Source organism: Martes martes (assembly GCF_963455335.1).
Source record: "Martes martes genome assembly, chromosome: 1".
Classification (NCBI taxonomy): domain Eukaryota; kingdom Metazoa; phylum Chordata; class Mammalia; order Carnivora; family Mustelidae; genus Martes; species Martes martes.
The window spans coordinates 69,225,406-69,249,404 of NC_137888.1; the positions used below are offsets into that span (position 1 = coordinate 69,225,406).

Genomic DNA, 23,999 nt, shown 5'->3' on the forward strand with positions numbered 1-23,999 from the left:
TGCTTATCTTTATCTAGACCTACCTCCTTTCCTTTCTTGAAGACACAATGTTCATTTCCACTGGGGGTGGGGTACTTTTATCTAACTAGAATATTCAACTCTTACATCTCCTCAGGACTGGATACCTTTTTCCAAACCTCCCAGCTCAACTATCACTTCCTGATGTCCCACTCCCTGGCCCACACCATCACATCACTTCTACTAGAATCTCTGTGGTTAATTGTTTTCTTACTTACTGACTATCTCATTCTCCTAGTAGAGTGGAAGCCCCTGTGGATGGGGATTTGCTGTCTGGTTCCCTGCTATATTCTCAGAGCCTAGCATAATGCTTGCTCTGTAACTACCTCCTGAATGAATACCTGCCATAGGGTTGCTCTGAAAGTTAAACAAGTTGGTCACCCATCTCACATAAGGCCCTTAGTAAATGCTGGCCCTCCTTATCCCCACCCTCTGATAGGATATGTGAGTCATGACCTTCTGGCCTCACTACCTCTTGCTTTAGAAATGTTCGCACTTCCCCACCCCCATAAAAAGCAGGGGTCACATCTTATCAATCATTTCTTTCCTGCAAGTGAGAAGTACATCCAATAAGTCCAATGAATACTTATGTTCAATACATATGTTTAATGCATATAAAATCTAACAAGAGCTTTCTTCCTGATTGTATTTATTTATTCATTCATTCAAGTATAGCCATGTAAGAGGTACAAGGCCACATATATCTGTATGGTTTTAAAATGTCTTTATTTACTTGCTTGTTTGCTAGCATTACCCTCTTTCCCAAACACACATACACGCACACATATATACATACACTTTCTTCACAAAAAAGATTTCAGAAGACTTACAGGGGAAATGTAAAACATGAAAGACTTCTTTAAACTATATAAAATAATTGAAATGTAAGAAGATATAAAAATAAGGATGTTATGGGCACCTGGGTGGCTCAGTTTGTAAGGATCTGCCGCCAGCTCAGGTCATGATCTGATCCCAGGGTCCTGGCATTGAGCCCTGTATTGGGTTCCTTGCTCAGTGGGGAGTCTGCGTCTCTCTCTCCCTCTGTGTGCTTCTCCTCCTCCTTGTACTCTCTTTGTCTCAAATAAATAAAATCTCTAAAAGAATAAGGATGGCTGGGGCGCCTGGGTGGCTCAGTGGGTTAAGTGTCTGCCTTCAGCTCAGGTCATGATCCCAGGGTCCTGGGACCAAGCCCCACATCAGGCTCCTTGCTCAGATGGAAACTTGTTTCTTCCTCTCCCTCTAACAGCTGCTCCCCCAGTTGTGCTCTCCCTCTGTCAAATAAATAAATAAAAATCTTAAAAAAAATAAGGAGGGTACTGGAGTCAAGATGGCGGAGAAGTAGGAGGCTGAGACTACATCAGGTAGCAGGAGATCAGCTAGATAGCTTATCAATCCATTGTGAACACCTACAAATCCAACAGGAGACCGAAGAGAAGAAGAGCAACAATTCTAGAAACAGAAAATCGACCACTTTCTGAAAGGTAGGACGGCGGAGAAGTGAATCCAAAGCGACTTGGGAAGATAGACCACGGAGGGAGGGGCCGGCTCCTGGCAAGCAGCGGAGCAACGGAGCACAAAATCAAGACTTTTAAAAGTCTGCTCCACTGAGGGACATTGCTCCAGAGGCTAAACCAGGGTGAAGCCCACGTGGGGTCAGCGTGGCCCCAGGTCCCACAGGGTCACAGAAGGATCGGGGGTGTCCGAGTGTTGCAGAGCTCGCAGGTATTAGAGCGGGGAAGCTGGCTACAGAGACAGAGTCGAGGAGTGAGCTCTCAGCTCGGGGTTACCTTGAACCAGTCACAGGCTGGGTGAGCTTGGAGCACAGCCGGAGGCCAGGGAGACGGGAGTGATTGAGCGCTTTTCTCTGAGGGCACACTGAGGAGTGGGGCTCCAAGCTCTCGGCTCCTCTGGGCCAGAGATTGGGAGGCTGCCATTTTCATTCTGGCCCTCCGGAACGCTGTGGAAAGCGTTCAGGGAACAAAAGCTCCCGAAAGCAAACCCGAGCGGATTACTTAGCCCGGCCCCTGGTAAGGGCGGTGCAATTCCACCTGGGGCAAAGACACTTGAGAAACACTACAATGGGTCCCTCCCCCAGAAGATCAACAAGAAATCCAGCCAAGACCAAGTTCACTTACCGAGGAGAACAGCAGAATTCCAGAGGAAGAGAAAGCAAAGCATGGAATTCATGGCTTTCTCCCCATGATTCTTTACTCTTGCAGTTAATTTAATTTTTTTTAATTTAATTTTTTTCTTTTTTTTTCTTCTTCTTCTAAATTTTTTTTAACTTTTACCCTTTCCTCTTTTAATGTTTTTTAACTAGTTTATCATCTTAAGAATACTTTCATAAAATAATAATAATAATAATATTTTTGAAACTTCATTATTATAGTCATATTTTATCCTTCATTGTAACTAACTTTATTTATTGTATACACATAGGGTTTTTCTTCTAAAAAATTTGGGGTACAACTTCTTCTAATAGATCAAAATATACCCTAAATTGAGCTCCGGGCTTATTCTAGTCTCCAGCCTGAGCAAAATCTCTCCACTTTCTTTTTCTTTATTCTCCCAACCAACTTACTTTATCAAGTCCTTCTTTAGAAATTAAAAAAAATTTTTTTTTCATCTTTATAGGCATATTCCATCCCTTCATTGTGTTTACACTTATATATGTTTTCATTCTTTAAAATTTTGGGAGGTAGTTTCCTCTAAGAGACCAAAATACTCCCAGAATTAAGTGGGTGACCCTGTTCTAGTCACCAGTCTAATATATATACTTTTTTCTTTTTTATATTTTTTAAAATTTGTTTTCTTTTTTTTTTTTCTTCATTTTTTTTTCTGGACTTCTTTTTATCCCCTTTCTCCCCCCCACGATTTGGGGTCTCTTCTGATTTGGTTAAGGCGCATTTTCCTGGGGTCTTTGCCACCCTTTTAGTATTTTTTTTGCTCCTTCATATATTCTTATCCGGAAAAAATGACAAGGCGGAAAAACTCACCACAAAAAAAAAAAAAAAGAACAAGAGGCAATACCGAAGGCTAGGGACCTAATCAATAAGGACATTGTCAGATCTAGAGTTCAGAATGACGATTCTCAAGGTTCTAGCCAGGCTCGAAAAAGGCATGGAAGATATTAGAGAAACACTTCTGGAGAGATAAAAGCCCTTTCTGGAAAAATGAAAGAACTAAAATCTAACCAAGTTGAAATCAAAAAAGCTATTAATGAGGTGCAATAAAAAATGGAGGCTTTTACTGCCAGGATAAGGGAGGCAGAAGAAAGAATTAGTGATATAGAAGACCACATGACAGAGAATAAAGAAGCTGAGCAAAAGAGAGACAAACAGCTACTGGACCACGAGGGGAGAATTCGAGATAAGTGACACCATAAGATGAAACAACATTAGAATAATTGGGATTCCAGAAGAAGAAGAAGGAGAGAGGGGAGCAGAAGGTATATTGGATACAATTATTGGAGAGAATTTCCCTAATATGGCAAAGGGAACAAGCATCAAAATCCAGGAGGTGCAGAGAACCCCCCTCAAAATCAACAAGAATAGGTCCACATCCCATCACCCAATAGTAAAATTTACAAGTCTTAGCAACAAAAAGAAAATCCTGAAAGCAGCCCAGGAAAAGAAGTCTGTAACATACAATGGTAAAAATATTAGATTGGCAGCAGACTTATCCACAGAGACCTGGCAGGCCAGAAAGAACTGGCGTGATACATTCGGAGCACTAAACAAGAAAAACATGCAGCCAAGAATACTATATCCAGCTAGGCTATCATTGAAAATAAAAGGAGAGTTAAAAGCTGCCATGACAAACAAAAACTGAAAGAATTTACACACACCAAACCAGCTCTACAGGAAATATTGAAAGGGGTCCTCTAAGCAAAGAGAGACCCTAAAAGTAGTAGATCAGAAAGAAACAGAGGCAATATACAGTAACAGTCACCTTACAGGCAATACAGTGGCACTAAATTCATATCTCTCAAAAGTTACCCTGAATGTTAATGGGCTAAATGCCCCAATCAAAAGACACAGGGTATCAGAATGGATAAAAAAACAAAACCCATCCATATGCTGCCTACAAGAAACTCATTTTAGACCCAAAGACACCTCCAGATTTAAAGTGAGGGGGTGGAAAATAATGTACCATGCTAATAGACATCAGAAGAAAGCTGGGGTGGCAATCCTTGTATCAGATCAGTTAGATTTTAAGCCAAAGACTATAATAAGAAATGAGGAAGGACACTATATCATACTCAAAGGGTCTGTCCAACAAGAAGACCTAACAATCTTAAATATCTATGCCCCTAATATGGGAGCAGCCAACTATATAAACCAATTAGTAACAAAATCAAAGAAATACATCGACAGTAATGCAATAATAGCAGGGGACTTTAACACTCCCCTCACTGAAATGGACAGATCATCCAAGCAAAAGATCAACAAGGAAGTAAAGGCCTTAAATGACACACTGGACCAGATGGACATCACAGATATATTCAGAACATTCCATCCCAAAGCAACAGAATACACATTCTTCTCTAGTGCACATGGAACATTCTCCAGAATAGATCACATCCTGGGTCATAAATCAGGTCTCAATTGGTATCAAAAGATTGGGATCATTCCCTGCATATTTTCAGACCACAATGCTCTGAAGCTAGAACTCAATCACAAGAGAAAATTTGGAAAGAACACAAATGCATGGAGACTAAACAGCATCTTTCTAAAAAATCAATGGGTCAACCAGGAAATTAAAGAAGAATTGAAAAAATTCCTGGAAACAAATGATAATGAAAACACAATGGTTCAAAATCTGTGGGACACAACAAAGGCAGTCCTGAGAGGAAAATATATAGCGGTACAAGCCTTTCTCAAGAAACAAGAAAGGTCTCAAATACACAACCTAACCCTACACCTAAAGGAGCTGGAGAAAGAACAACAAAGAAAGCCTAAACCCAGCAGGAGAAGAGAAATCATAAAGTTCAGAGCAGAAATCAATGAAATAGAAACCAAAAAAACAATAGAACAAATCAACGAAACTAGGAGCTGGTTCTTTGAAAGAATTAATAAGATTGACAAACCCCTGGCCAAACTTATCAAAAAGAAAAGAGAAAGGACCCAAATAAATAAAATCATGAATGAAAGAGGAGAGATCATAACCAACACCAAAGAAATACAAACAATTATAAGAACATACTATGAGCAACTCTATGCCCACAAATTCAACAATCTGGAAGAAATGGATACATTTCTAGAGACATATAAACTACCACAACTGAACCAGGAAGAAATAGAAAACCTGAACAGACCCATAACCAGTAAGGAGATCGAAACAGTCATCAAAAATCTCCAAACAAACAAAAGTCCAGGGCCAGATGGCTTCCCAGGGGAATTCTACCAAACATTTAAAGAAGGATTAATACTTATTCTCCTGAAACTGTTCCAAAAAATAGAAATGGAAGGAAAACTTCCAAATTCATTTTATGAGGCCAGCATCACCTTGATCCCAAAACCAGACAAGGATCCCATCAAAAAAGAGAATTACAGACCAATATCCTTGATGAACACAGATGCGAAAATTCTCACCAAAATACTGGCCAATAGGATCCAACAGTACATTAAAAGGATTATTCACCACGACCAAGTGGGATTTATTCCAGGGCTGCAAGGTTGGTTCAACATCCACAAATCCATCAATGTGATACAGTACATTAATAAAAGAAAGAACAAGAACCATAGGATACTCTCAATAGATGCTGAAAAAGCATTTGACAAAGTGCAGTATCCTTTCCTGATCAAACTCTTCAAAGTCTAGGCATAGAGGGCACATACCTCAATATTATCAAAGCCATCTATGAAAAACCCACTGCAAATATCATTCTCAATGGGCAAAAACTGAAAGCTTTTCCACTAAGGTCAGGAACTTGGCAGGGATGTCCATTGTCACCACTGCTATTCAACATAGTACTAGAAGTCCTAGCCTCAGCAATCAGACAACAAAAAGAAATTAACGGCATCCAAATTGGCAAAGAAGAAATCAAACTATCACTCTTCGCAGATGCTATGATATTATATGTGGAAAATCCAAAAGGCTCCACTCCAAAACTGCTAGAACTTGTACAGGAATTCAGTAAAGTGTCAGGATATAAATTCAATGTACAGAAATCAGTTACATTTCTTTACACTAACAACATGACAGAAGAAAGAGAAATTAAGGAGTCAATCCCATTTACAATTGCGCCCAAAACCTTAAGATACCTAGGAATAAACCTAACCAAAGAGGTAAAGAATCTATACTCAGAAAACTATAAAGTACTCATGAAAGAAATTGAGGAAGACACAAAGGAATGGAAAAATGTTCCATGCTCCTGGATTGGAAGAACAAATATTGTGAAAATGTCTATTCTACCTAAAGCAATCTATACATTTAATGCAATCCCTATCATAATCCCATCCATTTTTTTCAAAGAAATAGAACAAATAATCTTAAAATTTATATGGAACCAGAAAAGACCTCAAATAGCCAAAGGAATATTGAAAAAGAAAGCCAAAGTTGGTGGCATCCCAATTCCGGACTTAAGGCTCTATTACAAAGCTGTCATCATCAAGACAGAATGGTACTGGCACAAAAACAGACACATAGATCAATGGAACAGAATAGAGAGCCCAGAAATAGACCCTCAACTCTATGGTTAACTAATCCTCGACAAAGCAGGAAGGAATGTCCAATGGAAAAAAGACAGCCTCTTCAACAAATAGTGTTGGGAAAATTGGACAGCCACATGCAGAAAAATGAAACTGGACTATTTCCTTACACCACACATGAAAATAGACTCAAAATGGATGAAGGACCTCAAAGTGAGAAAGGAATCCATCAAAATCCTTGAGGAGAACGCAGGCAGCCACCTCTTCGACCTCAACTGCAGCAACTTCTTCCTAGGAACATCGCCAAAGACAACAGAAGCTAGGGCAAAAATGAACTATTGGGATTTCATCAAGATCAAAAGCTTTTGCACAGCAAAGGAAACAGTGAACAAAACCAAAAGACAACTGACATAAGGGGAGAAGATATTTGCAAATGACATATCAGATAAAGGGCTAGTATCCAAAATCTATAAAGAGCTTAGCAAACTCAACACCCAAAGAACAAATAATCCAATCAAGAAATGGGCAGAGGACATGAACAGACATTTCTGCAAAGAAGACATCCAGATCGTGAACAGACACATGAAAAAATGCTCCACATCACTCGGCATCAGGGAAGTACAAATCAAAACCACAATGAGATACCACCTCACACCAATCAGAATGGCTAAAATTAACAAGTCAACAAATGACAGATGCTGGGGAGGATGCAGAGAGAGGGGAACCCTCCTACACTGTTGGTGGGAATGCAAGCTGGTGCGACCACTCTGGAAAACAGTGTGGAGGTTCCTCAAAAAACTGAAAATAGAGCTACCCTATGACCCAGCAATTGCACTACTGGGTATATATCCTAAAGATACAAATGTGGTGCTCCGAAGGGGCATGTGCACCCGAATGTTTATAGCATCAATGTCCACAATAGCCAAACTATGGAAAGAACCTAGATATCCATCAACAGATGAATGGATAAAGAAGATGTGGTATACATACACAATGGAATACTATGCAGCCATCAAAAGAATGAAATCTTGCCATTTGCTACGACATGGATGGAACTAGAGGGTATTATGCTTGGTGAAATAAGTCAATTGGAGAAAGACAACTATCATATGATCTCCCTGATATGAGGAAGTGGAGATGCAACATGGGGGGTTGGGGGGTAGGAGAAGAATAAATGAAACAAGATGGGATTGGGAGGGAGACAAATCAAAAGTGACTCTTAATCTCACAAAACAAACTGAGGGTTGCTGGGGGGAGGGGAGTCGGGAGAGAAGGGTTGGATTATGGACATTGGGGAGGGTATGTGCTATGGTGAGTGCTGTGAAGTGTGTAAACCTGGCGATTCACAGACCTGTACCCCTGGGGATAAAAATACATTATATGTTTATTAAAAAATTGTAAAAAAAAAATAAGGATGGTACTAAGTGAAGACAGGAATAAAGCTAAAATTGCAAACCAAGAAAACTCTAACATAATGAAGGTGAGCATAATAACTTTATATTTGAGAAATAAAAGTGTTTTCTTTAAGATTTTTTTTATTTATTTGACAGAGATCACAAGTAGTCAGAGAGGCAGGCAGAGAGAGAGGAGGAAGCAGGTTCCCCTCTGAGCAGAGAGCACGATGCGGGGCTCGATCCCAGGACCCTGAGATCATGACCCGAGTTGAAGGCAGAGGCTTAACCCACTGAAGCACCCATGCGCCCCTAAAAGTGTTATTTTTTAACAGAAAATAGTTAAATATGGCATTTCTGTTTTCTAATTGAACTTAATTTTTTAAGTTTTGATTTTGTAGGCCTATATTCACTTCATAAATACAAATATAGACTACTAAATAAATTTTAAAGCACTCTGTTATTCTAAATATTGTAAAGACATAGTTTTATTTATTTGCCTATTATTTTAAATTAATATTGATAAATGCTGCACATATCTGTTTGTCTTATTTGGTGGTGATGCAGTTCAGGGCAGGCTGCCCCAGATTAAGGATTTGACATGTGGATTAGTTTAAGCTGAAGACAAACAAGGTCCAAGAGACTTGAGAATTGCTTTTTACCTCTTTTTTATTCACCTAAAAGAACTTAGATTGGGGAGGGGGCGGGGAGGGTGCAGGAATGGAGCTATCACCAGAAATACCTTTTTACATCAGAAAGACATCTGCGTGGCATAGAAAAAATTTTACCAAACATTTGATCTTTCCATCTTCCTGTGAATTGTCTTCTTCCCCTTTGAAGCCCCAGACCGCTATTCCCTTCTCAGCTCAGAAGGACATAGAGACCTCAATTGCCTGCTGTCAGAGAGCCACATGTCTTTGAGGTTTCTGTATGTATGAAATTAAATTTGTTTTTATCATTCTGTTAATCTGTCTTATGTTAATATAATAATCAAAACAGCCAAATAACCTAGAGGGAAGAAGGGAAAAGTTTGTCCCCTACAGGGAAATTGCCACTCTAGTGACATTAAAAACAGATAGCTATGATATCATTTTTTAAGAGACGCAATCGTGATATTTTCTTCCTTTGTTCTTTGTGTCCTTCTTTTTTGCAAAATGTATCTATGCCTAAAGTTAAGAAGAAAGTTAGCTGTAAAATCATATTTCAGAAACACTACAGTAATTTGAAAGAGTCACAACCCACAGCAGAATGCTATAGCATAAAAGAGTTAGGCTAAGAATTCCATGTCTGGAGACTTAGCTGGAATGCCTTGTCTCCCACTTGGGAAAACATCCCCAGATGCCAAAGATAAAGCATGCTACTTTATGAAACCAATGTTAAATTCTCTTTATTTCATTCAAAAGTAAAAAGCAAATCATTCATAAAGTTCAACACTTTATCGATAGCCTGATATTTGTGTCACGTCTTAAAAGCAGAGTTGAAGGAAATGACTAGTTGGGTAACACTTTTGATCTTTAGTTAATTTCTAGGCCTAAGTGGCTCAACAGTTAATTTGCTTCTTACCATTCTCGGACAGCCTAAATTGCCCTTGATTATTCCTTACTTGGTCTGTAAGGTACAACTATATTGGCTTCAAGAGCATACTCCTGTACAATAATTCTGGAGCGCACCATTAAAGTTTAAGAGCCATTGGATAGACTAAAATAAGGAACATCTATATGCAGATGCTTAGACATCTAAATTACTCTGCCTTTCAGATGTGATTAAACCCTAGTAGTGAGTAGGGGGAGAGATCTAAATTATGCAGGCTCCCCTGCAGGTGCTACTCTATTTTGTTGTAATAGTAAGCCTCCATGATCTCAATATTTGTTAGTAGATTTATCATGGTAAGGATCAAAGTTCCTTGCAGAGAGAGAGGAAGAGAGACTCAGTTAAATGCATTATACTGTATTGTCTTATTATTGCAGATAAAAGTGACCCTAAATTTAAAGACAACTAATGCATCAAAGAGGTGTTACTTACAATCCTATCTTTAGTTATAATAATTTATCTTGAAATTTGTTTTAACTTTTTAAAAAAGATTTTATTTATTTACTTGTTTATTTGAGAGAGAGAAAGAGAGAGAGTGCTTGTGCGTGAACTCCTGTGCACAAGCTGGGGAGAAGGGGTAGAGGGAAAGTGAGAGGGAGAAGCAGACTCCCTGCTGAGCAGAGAGCCTAACATGGGACTCAGTCCCAGGACCCTGGGATCATAACCCAAACTGAAGGCAGATACTTAACCGACTGAGCCACCTAGGTGCCCTTATTCTAACTTTCAGTGGAGACTTTATGAGCTTTAATAAATTACAGTGTGTTTGAATTTTTACTGACATTTTCTATTCGCACAAACTTCACATTTCTTCAAAGAATTTCAACCTTCATGTCATTGTATTTTTTGTAATACCTGTAATCAAGCCTTCACCCAGGTCCCAAGCAAAGCTAACAAACAATTATCGTTCACAATAGAGCTAAAAACAGAAGTCTAATTAATTAAAGCACTAATTGAACTTCCCTATTACTGATACATTAGTTCCTGCTCTGACATAAACATTAATCAAAGTCATTGAATAATTCAGCTTTTCATTTCCCTCACCTGTGTAGACAAATCTACCCACTGTCTTGTGAGAGTAATGTAGAAGAAATGTTTAATGTTGCTATTTGATAATATCTTTGTTAAATACGAGTAACTGATAACCATTCTATGGTAAAATGAGAAGAAGGAAGGTACAGGAGAAAAATGAAATGCAATTAAATATGTATATTACATATATAGTTCCTATGTATATAAAGAATATATAAATATTAAATATATAAATATATATTATTCATAAATCTAAATATTTGTTTCTTCTTTGAAAAAATAATCCATGGAGAAAAGAACCTTTTGAGGGAACAGTTTAAAGTATTTCACAAAATCTTTTGCATTTTAATGAAGTGGGCCATTTAGGTTGCAACTGTACAGGGACAGTGGATTTCCTTTAATTATGTGATTAGATAAATATTTATATATTTTTTTCTCTGTTGAAATCCAGGCTTCCTATTGAGTCTAAATGCTGGCTCTCTTCTCTCCAGCTGGCAGAACCAGTTTGCAGGCCTGCTGGAGAGGATTCACATCAGATGTTGCCTCAATGAGACATGAAGTTATCATTAATGGCCAGTTCTGTTTTTGAAGCCAGGCTAACTGGGACTCCAGTGTGCCATTGCAGGGTGAGGGAAGGTTGCTGTTCTTACCACTGTTCTATAAGGTTCCTGCTGTGTGGAAAAGAGAATGCACACTCTTGGAGGACTCCTCCTCTCTAAGCATCTATCACCTTAAATTCATAGTAGGATGTACCCAGGAGGCCCCCATAACGGTCTAATGTGGAGACCATAGTAGATGATATAATGCATGCCCGTAGTCTCCCTTCAGGAGTGCAAAACTTATTCCTCTGCAAAGACAACTCTCAGCTATCAGCCCCCTATAGGGATTGCCTTGGTTGAAGAGACTCACCTTGTCCAAGGGCATACTTCCTTTCAGGGGCAGCCTGCATCCAATGATATAAAAAGTATAAAGGCCTGGCTTCCTTGTGTCAATTTAGGACAACTCCAAAGAGCCATTCCAGCTGCAGGGTCTACCATTGTCCTGGAGTCAGCTGGGCCTTTGCTGGGACTGCACTGTAGCTCTCCTTCTTCCTTTGACCCATCCTACCTCCTTCCACCAGGCCTGCATCACAAGAGCACTTCTTAATCTCTGTATATTAATCTCTTCTTCAGAACTGGCTTCCTCGGGAACTGACCCATGACAGAGAAGGCAGGAAGTTTCATTCCAGAAGTAAGTAGTATAACATTGATCATGGTCAGAGAACAAGGTGGTCATGGCATCAATAGGCACACGCTTGAAGGAAGTGAAGAAAATACTTGGAGATACAGAGGGAGAATAGGCCCCACTGAAAACTAAAATGAAATAGGCAATGTTTCCCTTCTCTTCAGACCATGTTGAGTCAAATAGTTTCTGGACCAGAGCCTGGGGCATCCTCAATGAGTCCGACTGTTGAAAAATCTATTCTCTCCAACATGGCTTGCTATTGGGAGGAAAGGACAACTGGGGTAGGGCGGAGGGGACTATTCCTCCATCCAGTCTTTTTAATCGCCTCCCAAATACTCATCGAACTCTTCAGTAACAGCTTCAGAGTTACTTCAAAGAAGCCTTACTTCAAAGTGATGTTCAGGGATTTTAAAATAAACTCCAGAGTTGTCAGAAATCTCCTCAGCAGCAGCTGAGTGGGCACCACCCCTACCCTTATTGTGGAAGGGAAATGGCATTCCAGGGATCTAATTCATTAGCAAAGAGAATAGCGGCCCATCTTTAGCACTACTCATATGGAAACAAACCATTCACAGAGTTCCAGTAGAATCTGGCCGCCATCCTGTCCATTTCGAATTCTTTTTATCACATTCATCACAGGAGGCCCAGTGAGTCTCCAGATGAGAACATGAATTTTAGAAATCACTGCTTGATGAAGGCAGTGATTTAATACAAGAGGTCCTCACTGGGCTTTACTGACCGATATGCAAGGAAAAAGTCATCAAAACTGACAATGTAGACTTGCCCATTGGGGGAGTGGTGGGTAGGTGTTATAAGAAAGGTACAAGGTAGAGGCAAAAGTGTAGCAGCAACTTTAAAGAATAAGTCTAGACCTAATACTTGGTGATGTCTTTGTCCCCAAAAGCCATTTCAGGCCTGGCTGTCTGCACACAGCCTCAGCTCATAAAAAGGCACCAGGAGAGCTGTGTGAAAAGGTTCCTTTTCTTTTTTTAAAAGTTATCTGCTAGATGCTCTGAAAAGGGCTTTTTGTATTGAGCTTAAGGCAGCTCAGTTTAACTAGCAGTAGGCAGAGCATTGTTGAAATGGATAAAAATGGGAGATAAGCTTTGCTCCCACAATCTGCTTCCAAAGGATACAGAAAAAAAAAAAAAAATGAAGTGGCTCCTTGGAGGCACATTGTTGCTGTACTTCTTGGGCTCAGAGGCCTTCCTCTGGAATTAATATTTACCTCCAATTACGGTTTCCTGGGGTAAAGAGTCCCCACTGATGATTCTGTTCTAAAAAGCTTTGATTTATTGAAGGGGTAGGCAAATCCACTCACTTAGGCACCCTCTCTCAGACAGCATCCAATGAAAAGATTAAAATCAGAGCAGAAGGAATGTTTTAGTTACATTTCTTTGAAGTTCAGACCTTTGTTCCTTTTCTTACCCCACTCTCCTTAACAGAATGACTCTTAAGAAGTTCTCTTTGCTTTTAGAAAGCTCACATCTTCCCCTAGGCTGTAGCTTTGCCTAGTGTTTTGCCACATTTGGAAAGTTTTTCTGCTACCTTATAATCAGGACTTGGGCTATGTGAAAAAAAGGTATAGATGTATCACTTTGCTCGCGCTAAATGCATGCAAGTTGGGGAGCAGTAGACTAGCTGGATGTTGCAGAGACACCAAACTTTGATTGAAAGCTCTACTTTGTTTTCCCTGTCTGCTGTTGATTGCAGCCCCTTCCTAAAATGGGTAAGAGAACAAGGTGGTGTTTTTTCCTCCAAGAGAAGAAAAGAAAGGAAGCCAACAAAGTCTGTCTCCCTGGGCCTGTTGCAGCACCAGACTTTTGTTGTTTCCTAGTACCCTGCAGGACCCTTACTGGTTATCACAAATTGAGTTTCAGAATGGGGACTATCCATGGCAACCTCAGAGATTTTCAAGGGAATGGATGCTGTCCTCTGCCACAGCAATTCCTGGAGATTTTTGAGACCCTGATGACCCCTCACTGTATACAGATGTGGCTGGATGCAGAGGGGACTTAGTCCTCTCAGGCCTTCTGCTCAGTCATTCCCAGCCTTGCTGGGGTCACTTGCATGCCAACAGTGCCCAGAGGGTATGTAATAATAACAGATACAAGAAAAGGTCTTGAAACGAATTTCCTAATTTTTTATGTGGAAAGAGGAAGGAAAGGGGATATAGAAGAATAAAACTTTTTAATAAAGAGAAAAAAGTTAAGTTAATAAACTAAATAAACAACTTTCCAGAGATTGCCTGCTGACAGGTGATAGAGCTACACATGTGCTGAATCTTCCCCTGTAATTGGGCATGTCTAGATGTCTCTGGCTTTCTCTTCCTCCTAGAAGCCAAGACGGGCTTGAAGTCCAATCATCCTCCACAGTTTGGGATAGACCTTTCCGAGATTATGTTTGGAGAGTTTCTAAACAAAAATATGGAGAAGGGACAAGCAGCTGGCAGAATTAATCACCTGAATTCACAACGGTGGGACAGTGAGAGAGAAGAATAGAAACAAAACAAAACACATAACCACTGAGATGACAAAATAAGGTAAAGTGTTCTTGTAGCCTCTCTCTCTCTGTAAGAATTAGTTCCAAAATGGTAACCCTAGGGTCAGGTTATAATGCTCTGGGACTTTTTCCTGTTCTTATCCCTCTGAACAGGAGTGAGCAGCCCCTAGCCAAGAAGCTCCTGCCAGTGAATATTTTCTATTCTTCTTTTGTCAGGGTTTTCTTTTTCAAGCTCCCAACAAGATCATTTTGCCAAGGGAGTGTTTTCTTGTGTGTGAAGGGTTTCAGGGATTGTTTGTTCTGAAAAGCATCTGCAGACAATAATTGGGAAATGTGTTAAACCTGCCATCAATTTGCTTTATTGACATGGAAGCCTCAGTGGGTCCCCGAGCAGAATAGACTTTTCCCCATGTGAGCTAGTGACTGAAAAGGCTGAGCCGCTGAAAAGGCTAAGTCAGAAAGAGGCAGACACCAGGAGAGGAAAGTGACAGGGGAAAAACAGAGGGGTAGAAGCTGAGCCAGAAGTCCTGAGACAAAGCCTGTGATGAAAAACATTTCTTTTTGAGGTGTTCAAAAGGAAAGCTGGTTATCACAGAAGTTCCTCCAAAAAAGGAATTTTCAGGGATTAAGACAAGGGTAGGTGTTGAGGAGAGGTGAGGGAGTATGTGTATTAAAAGTACCCCATCTGGGTGGAAGAGTTTTTGCCTGCCAAGTTGTTTAGTTTTAATAAACACTCTCTCTCTTCCAGTTACAATATCACATTTCCTTCTGCCATGGAGAAACCCAAAGTTGCTCAATTTGGTTCATGGTATTTGGACAAAGGATAATTATTGGCCTGTAATTCCCTTGAGGGGAGCTGATGTTTCAATAAATTAGAAGACCTGGGCTTAAGTGGTTTACAGCACCATCAAACCTTGGTATGGGCATATAATCTCATAACTATAACTTGCCAGCGAATAGGTGCATTTGCACAATGGGTGATATTAGGAGCCTTCAGACCTTGTCAGAGAGCACATGGGGCTGATATGCTCTCCCCAGCTCCCCTCCAGCCACCTCAGAATGGAACTGAAGACACTTCCCCTCTCAGTAAGTTGCCAAGGCTCACTGCCTTAGTTTCTCCAAGGTGAACACATTTGGATCTACACTGGTATACACATTCTTAAGACTTAGTGATCTTCCAAAATAGTGACCTCCAAAATCACAACACATGTGTGTTCAAGTATTCGTCATATTCACACGTATCTCAGAACAAGGAAGAGTTTTCCACATTACATCCAAGGGCACAAAGAAAGAGGGAGTGCCTAAATTAGTATGCAACCTGGGTCACAGTAATCTAATATTAAAACGTACAAATTCTCTTTTGAAAACGTGTTAAAGCAATAAGGTTCAGACACTAAAGAACTATTTATTGTGAGACTCCTATGTGACCACATAGAAATGTCCTTTTAAATAGTCAGGTGGAAGATAAAGAGAAAAATGGCAGGATTGCTTAAAAAAAAAAAAGCACTAAAACAAATATCATGATTCTTTGTCTAATTTATTTGTAATATATACCCCCTCTGACTTTCAAAGAAAGTTTGAAGTCACTTAGAATAAACTTTCATAATATATATAATGCCAAATATATTATATCGTATATCATGTATATATCATATCATATTATATATATATATATATATATATCTCCATCTTTGTGTGTATGTAATTTTAAAAATATATCAGGGAAAGAGTGCAAGAGAATTGTGTTGGATATCAAGAATTAAGCAAAAGTTGCTTGGCTCTAAATTTCTTTCTGAGGTTCCTAGAAGAAGAAAGGAAATGAAAAGAGAAGGAAAGAAAAACGAAAAGAAAAGATGATGGATACTATATAACTGTTGGGGAAATTGAGGTTCTGGTAAGAAACTTGCTCAGTGGCATGTCTTAGGTAATGCAGAGGAGGCTCCAGGGACCAAGTTTCTGTGAATACCATGGCAGATAAGTCACCATTTATTAACAATCAGGTCTTCTTCCTCCTCTCCGCACCCACACAAAATTTAACAAATCACTTTTCATCCATCGCACTATATCATAAGGAAAAAATATCTAGAGCCCTTTCTGTGTCTATGGTCACAAAGCAAGTAGGCCACAATCCCAGAAATAGACCTTAGGATTCAGGAAAGAAAAGCTCTGTTCCAAGAACATTGGTAGTACCCAGGCCTTATAAAGTCCTGGAATAAACCAGTTAAAGCCACTGACTCACCAGGCAAGGGCCATACCATGAAAAGGGAGTTACCTATTACTGTCTCCACAAAGTATCAAATTCTAGTAACATATTTTAGTGTGCTTTCTTAAAAATATCTGTGCCCCAAACTGCCTGACAAACTCTACCACAAACATCCATTTACCTTATAACCTTTGCCCTATGAATATTAAACACCTGAAGATTTTTAAAGGAATTATTTTCAAAAGTATTTATTGGACTTCCACACCTTTGCACATCAGAAACGAAGGCACTCAAGAAAGTATTGGTTTGTTGGATGGATAACCCATTTTTGTAACAATAAATACAGATAGGCTGAAAATACTAGTAGGAATAGTCACATTATGCTCTCAGTGGCCTGGGGTGACCTCTGAAAATGGTTTGCTATTCGCTTGACCCTGAAAACCCTATGAAATCACGCAAATCTCTGTGTTCACTTTAAGAACACACATGAAACTGCCCAGGCTATCAAGGGTATGCATATCCGAAAAGCCACCATGTATCTGAAAGACGTCACTTTGCATAAGCAGTGTGTGCCATTCCGTCGTTACAATGGTGGAGTTGGTAAGTTGTGCCCAGGCCAAACAGTGGGGCTGGACACAGGGTTGGTGGCCCAAGAAGAGTGCTGAATTTTTACTGCACATGCTTAAAAACGCAGAGAGTAATGCTGAACTTGAGGGTTTAGATGTCGATTCTCTGGTCATTGAGCACATTCAGGTGAACAAAGCCTCCAAGATGTGGTATAGAACTTACAGGGCTCATGGTCGGATTAACACATACATGAGATGATCCTTACTGAAAAAGAGAAGATTGTTCCTAAACCAGAAGAGGAGGTTGCACAGAAGAAAAAGATATCCCAGAAGAAACTGAAGAAACCAAAATTTATGGCCCGGTAGTAAATTTGCATAGAATATATGCAAATAAAAATAAAAGAGAAAAAAAACAAGAATAGTCACATTATAAGAATTTATGCATTAAAATATTTTCAGACTTCAGTATCAGCTCAAAAAATTTGTATCTCTGTATGCTTCCCTTAATTGGGCAATAAGTATTATATAATCTATTTTTTGGTTTATCTAAAGGATAAATGAGTTAAATGAATTAAATAAGTTAAATGAGTTAAATGAAATGTTAGTAATATTCATTACTTACTCAGTAACTAATACTGGTAGTTCTACTCCTTTTAATTGATATCTTAAATGGTTCTGTTTGTATTTTTAATTGCCCTGTTACTATAAGCTGCCTCAAAGCTTTTTTCAAAGGCTATAAATCATGTATAAACAAATATAAGAAAATAAAAATTCTTTCCACAGGGGCTGAGGTAAATTGTAAGGTGAACCAATAGATCCATATCAGGGTAGAAGACAAGTAAGAGAGTAAATGCTCTTACTTGTGATATCCCAGGAACATTCTCTTTGAAACAATGTCAGACATGGTCTACAGGGCCAAGCAGTTTCCAGACGCCAGAGGAAGAAAAACCAAGTCAATAACAAGGAAAATTCAATATTTGCTCTCCTTTTCAATAATATAGATTTGTGGCACCTAAATAAAAATCAATGGACAGATTCAAATGTTTTCAAGTTCCAAGTAGGTAGTATAAATGAACAAAGTGGTGAAAAATCACAGGGGGTAGGCCTAATGGGTAAATGGAGAGTATACCCCCCCACCATTCAAGTTTAAACTTTTATAAAACATGCTTCAAGGAAAACAAAACACATCTGTTGACCATAGTTGTTGGTTCAATGGTCATTTTGTGACCCCCCAATCTAAATAATCAATATATTTCACTCCAGTAACATAACTCAACAACAGAATCACCGGCACTTGGAATGGAACAATTTTTCACTGAGCAGAACTTTGCTGTGCATTGCAAGTCAATGAACATCCGAGTCTCCCAAGAACCAAAAGCTATAAAACCATTCAGACAACTAAAAGTGTTCCTCCCAAACCTACAAATCTCAAAATTGGGTCTCCTGTCCCTCAAGGTAAGAACCATGGTGTCCAGTTTTTTAGCTAATGTATTCTATCTTGACATTTTCATATCTCACCTTGTATTTTTTCTTCTTCACGATAAATATATAACATGATTTTCAGGATTGAAGAGGGACAGTATAATAGCAAACCCTTTCCTTTGTCTTACATCGAATTAGAAAGGGTACGATGAAGGGGTTGGCAGGAAATATGAAGATAATGAGATGAGGAGGAGGAAATGATCAAAGGACAAATCAATGCAGTCACTAGGCAAAGGAAACAGCAGGGAAAGTATGTGGGAGTAGAGGCTGGACTAGTGATTTTATTATTGCTACCACTACACAGTTTTTCAAAGCTGCTCTCTTTCATCCTCTTCCATCATCTTGGAACTTTCCCAGAATGTCCAATTTGAGAAACTTTGCATTTGTATCTTTGGACCCTAAATAAAAGTAGAATCCTGTCTAATGACTACCATTTATAACATCCAGTTCCACATAATGAGGCCATTGCCAACTCATGGTCAACAGCCACACTTGCCGAAGGTTGCGGTTATGGATATAATTAGCATTCTTAAATGGAAAACTCATGTAGAACAGATGTATTTTCAAGTCATTGTTCAGTCAACCTAGTTAATATAACTATTGAGATATGATGTTGCATTCAAAAGTAGAAATTACTTTTGGATGATTGCATGTTGTAATATCCTTTGTAAATCTGGCATCATTTCTCAAAGTAGTTCTCTTTTGTTTCCTCTGAGGGCAGAATGTTGTAACCTATGGGGACTTAAGGGCTTTAGGGATTCCCCCTGATAGACTAATAATCCTCACTTTAACGAAAGTAAGAAGGTCTCAGGGATATGCAGACTTGAATATGTTTGGAATGAAGTTGTTAATAGAAAAAAGAAAATGAACCAAGGGTAGAAGTAGGTGTCAGACAATTTCAGAAGTTCAAAATAGAGGAGAGTCAGAGAAAGGTAAAGCAGAGTATAATGCCCAGGGCAAGGAAAGTTCAGGAGGTATAAATAACACTAAGATAGCTGGTTCTAGCTATCTTACCAACAGACCCAGGCAGAGGAGGGGAGAGATATAGGGGCCAGGAGATAGAGGGGCCAGGAGGGGCCATCTAAGGGGCCCCTAAGATGGGCCCCTCTATCTCCAGCTAAGAGGCCATCGAAGACAGCATTAAACTGAGCTCTTAAATGTAGTGTCTGTTGATGACAAGGAAAGGAAAGTTGTAAAATAAGAGGTTATAAACAAGTTTCTATAGCCTCAGAAACTGATTCAAAATAATCTCAAATATTTTTTTAGGCATCTGCACATTTTAATAATTACAAGAATACCAGCAACTAATATTCATTAGTTATGTTGTAGGCAGTGTGCTACCAACTTTACATGGATTGGCTCTTTTCATCTCAACGCTATGGGTATCCTCAATCTAAAGTTGAAGAAACTAATGTGGAGAGGGTTAAACGACTTTCCCAACTTGGTCACATTGTTACAAAGGTTTCAAATCCCTGTTCTTAACCATTAGGTGACACTGCCTCCTTTTATGCCTTACTCTGTTATTTCCTGGATGATGGACCCCTTTAGAGCTATTGTAACATCCTACAGTGGGCCCCAGAAGCCCTGTAAACACTATCCCCTCTCCAGGGCAGAAATGTTCAAATCGAGGTAGGCAGGCGGACTCAAGTTAGTCTATTCAGATTCTACCCACCCCCCTTAAATAATTTGAATTTGGAAGAGGAATAGCCAGTGAGTTTGGATTGGTCTTATTTGCTGAGGAACTATCAATGTAGCAACTATGGCATGTCTATCTTTTTCCCTCCAGCTCTACTGAAAGGCAAAAGGAGAGGAAAGTGGAAGAACATAGAAAAGAGGTAGAAAATGAGCACTTCCTTATTTCTTTCTTCCTTAGTCCGTAGTGGTTGTCCAGCTCCTTTCTGGGGCCAACTCCTTTCCTGACATCAGATTCAACAAGATGCCCTCTGTTCTCATAATAAATACCCTTTTTCTGCTTAAGTTGTCCTGAGTTGATTTCTGTCACTTAAACCAAAGAATTAGAACCAAAGCAACACAGATCTGTAGTTTCTATTTCCTCTTATGTATTTTACTGTCTAGCATTTCTCCCTGTCATCAATAGTGTATTCTTTCAGAAAAGGGTCCCTTCCTAAATCCCACTGAGATTTAGTCTTAGAACCATAATAACATGATAGCAATCAGCAGACATCCATCTCCTACTGGAAAGACTGGGAACAAAATAACCCAATCAAAACCCAGTGCAGTTTGGACCTCCATACCCAAATGTCTCACATTTTATGGTGAACACTCAAAGAATATGCCTTATAGCACCTGGGCAAATGGATATACCCAGAGCCATACTCTCATATGCCTTTCTTTGAAATTCCCCAAGTAGCCCTCTTTAGACATCATCTCCTGATGAGTTTGGTACTGTTGTAAATAGAGATGACAGTATACATTTACTTTATGGAAGTGGTTTAAAAATAATAATAATAATAATAATAATAACTACCATCACCATCATAATTATTGTCATCAACACCCTTTTTATTTGTAAAGTGGGCTTTAATGTTATCTTGATATTTTGGTATTTTGATTTTAATGAGCTATTTTGATGGCTTACCAATTTCATTAAAATGGAATTCTATTGCAATCCTTAATAAATAATTAAAATAGCCCCTAATGAAAGCTCGACTGCTATATTCCCCAATAAAAATTAGCATTGGGTTACTTTATTAGTGTGATGATCCTCAAAGTAACTATCCCACATGAACTATGTTTTTATGAGGGAAATGGAGACAAGAATAATACCTGTGATTATTTTCTCATGTTGACCTGAGCCTGTTTGAGCAACGAATAGGTCTGTGGATGAACACAGAATCGGAAGATTGTCTTCACCATCCTCCTCATTTTATAGATAAGGATGCTAAAGTGTAAAGACCAAGGTCATACAATTTAGCAGCCAGGTTATAGCACCAGATCCTGAGTCTGCTGATATTCCTGATTTAAAGCTCTTTACATTTCACCTCTTTGGGAAGGCTTTATGGATGACTTTTACAAGTTTCATAACCTCCAGAATTGAGGAACTCAGATCGATTCAGGTGAGAAACAGCCATCAGAATAGCTAGGCACTGGAAGGGGAGTTCTGTTCCAGGCTCAGCCATTTATAGAGTTGTATTTTGAGGTTCTAGTCATAAAAAAGAACTATTATTTCCAAGGACTTCTTGACATCCTGGAGAGTCCTTAAAAGCCTCTAGAAGCCTGGTTAGCCTCCACTGGGACTCTTGATAATAGCTTCTACTGGCTTTCCTAAAGAATGGGCAGAACTCGAAATTCATATGCTCTTCTTGTGAGCTGAGGAAGTTCCCCCCTCTCTTCCTTCAGAACCCAGAAAAGGCACATGGGATACAACCAACTCAGTGATATTCAGTTATCCTGTGTTAGTCACTTAAGTAAGAGCCAGGTAGTTCACAAGCCTTGGAAATGCATACCTTCTACTTTTTTTCTCCTTCTAGACTTTATCTTACTAAACTCTGCACAACACATTTTTGAGTTCAAAGAATCCAGTCATATGATTTAAGGTAAATGTCTTTATAAACATCAGTTCAGATAATTGATATATGATTTGGTCACTGTAGTTCTAAAGAAATGTACAAGCCCCTGTATATCTCTTTTATAATAAAATACCATCATAGATTTTACACTCCTGGTTTCTGGTATCAATTCAGCCTTCTATGATAGGTGTTACTAAAAACTTCTGAAGTGCTTGTTTGTACATGCCAGATTTTCTTTAACATGCCAACTGATAAATAATTCCACTCTGCAATATTTCAAAGAAAAAGTGCCAAAAAATACCCTGAAAAATGAAGTAAAAAGCGAAATAAAATGTTTTTCACATTTCTTCATTTTTTTTTTTTTAAATAAAGTATATGGAATATGGCTCAGGATCTCCACCTAGTGGAATCTTACAGGTGGTAACTTGTAAAACCTCTAAAACACAAGAAACTTGGGAATGGAACCATTAATTCAGATGAGCGATTCTCTCTCTCTCTCTCTTTTTTCCCTACACAAAATATATTTCCTGAGAGTCTGATATATTAAGTCAATGTTGCTTCTTTTTAAGTGAGAGGATTCACAGTTCTTATGCTATTATTAAAAGACCTTTCTCCTAACATCTATGACTCTTGAAAGCTATTTTTTGTCATATTGTAGACATGATACCTGGGTTCTTCCTCCTTTCCTTTGCCAAGTCCGTATTGAAGGATTTCACTGCTTTTTAAAATATTCCACTCTGGCTGGGTAGAGAAAGTAACTGTTGCTCAGGAAAGGCCATTTTTTTCTCCTAGTTATTGTCATCAAATTTTAATGTGGAAAGTTGCTGATAGTATCTAACAAGTGACGTAAGTGCTCTCAGGTAGGTTAAAAAGACATAATAAATCATGGGGCTTCCATCTACTTCTAGGGCGAATACAGACTGTTTCTGTGCAGCCAACTGGAGAAATTTCAATGACAGCATGTCATTTTCCAGACAGACCACTTCTAGTTATTTTTCCCCTTGAAAGGTAAAACATATGCAATGCAAGTCACACTTCTACAAGTAGTAATAACTGTTGCCCTTGGAGCAATTTCTGGAAAACCTTTAGGTATATAGCTACCAACTCATATTACTAGCCCAGAGATCTAGAAAAGCTAAGAATTTCCTTGCTGATTCTTCCATCTTCTTTTCATTATGCTGGTATTTTGTTTCAGGCACATGAGTTTATCACCAATGATCCCTAAGAGATCATTGAAACAAGAGAAATCCTTATTTTCTAATTCCTCAGGTTTCAGACTCTACGAGTCTGTCATCACACTATCTATATGCTGTCTAGAAAGATGAGGAACATTGGGGGTTCAATAAGCATCTAGTTATAGTTATACTGCTCAATAGACTAGCTGTTTATTCATGACTAGCACATCATATTTGGTAAATAAATGCTTATTAAATTGAATTAAATAACATTTAGTTTACATGATAATTGTTCTTTACCACAAAAATAAAGGTATCAATTGTCAGTTGGTACTAAAGACTGCTATCTATAAAGGTATAAATCTGTGATTGCTGATATAAATGTGTGCTTCATAGTCATCCTGGGCTCTAATTTAGCCAAATTCAGTATTACTTTCATGTTAGATTTGAGTTTTTATTTTGGATTGATGGTGGGATAATTGCACTAATAGCTACACTTCTTCACCTTTCCATCCCTTTGGTATCCTTTTGCAGTACTTCTCACTCTGCCTGTGGCCTCAGCCGTGTGGCTTCTTGGCCAATAGAATATTGGGTCAAACGGAGGCCTGACAAGGCACTTGAACATTTCTGCTTCCT

At 38.9% G+C, this 23,999-nt stretch overlaps 1 protein-coding gene and 1 pseudogene across 3 annotated transcripts in view; one reads left to right on the forward strand and one right to left on the reverse strand.

The window, feature by feature from the left end:
* The window catches only part of SLC9A9 (solute carrier family 9 member A9), a 542,979-nt gene that overhangs the window by 449,103 nt on the left and 69,877 nt on the right, over window positions 1-23,999 (reverse strand). The window lies entirely within an intron of this gene.
* Window positions 17,023-17,542, forward strand: LOC308354879 (large ribosomal subunit protein uL22-like; annotated as a pseudogene). The gene has a single exon. The product of its transcript is annotated as a large ribosomal subunit protein uL22-like (transcript).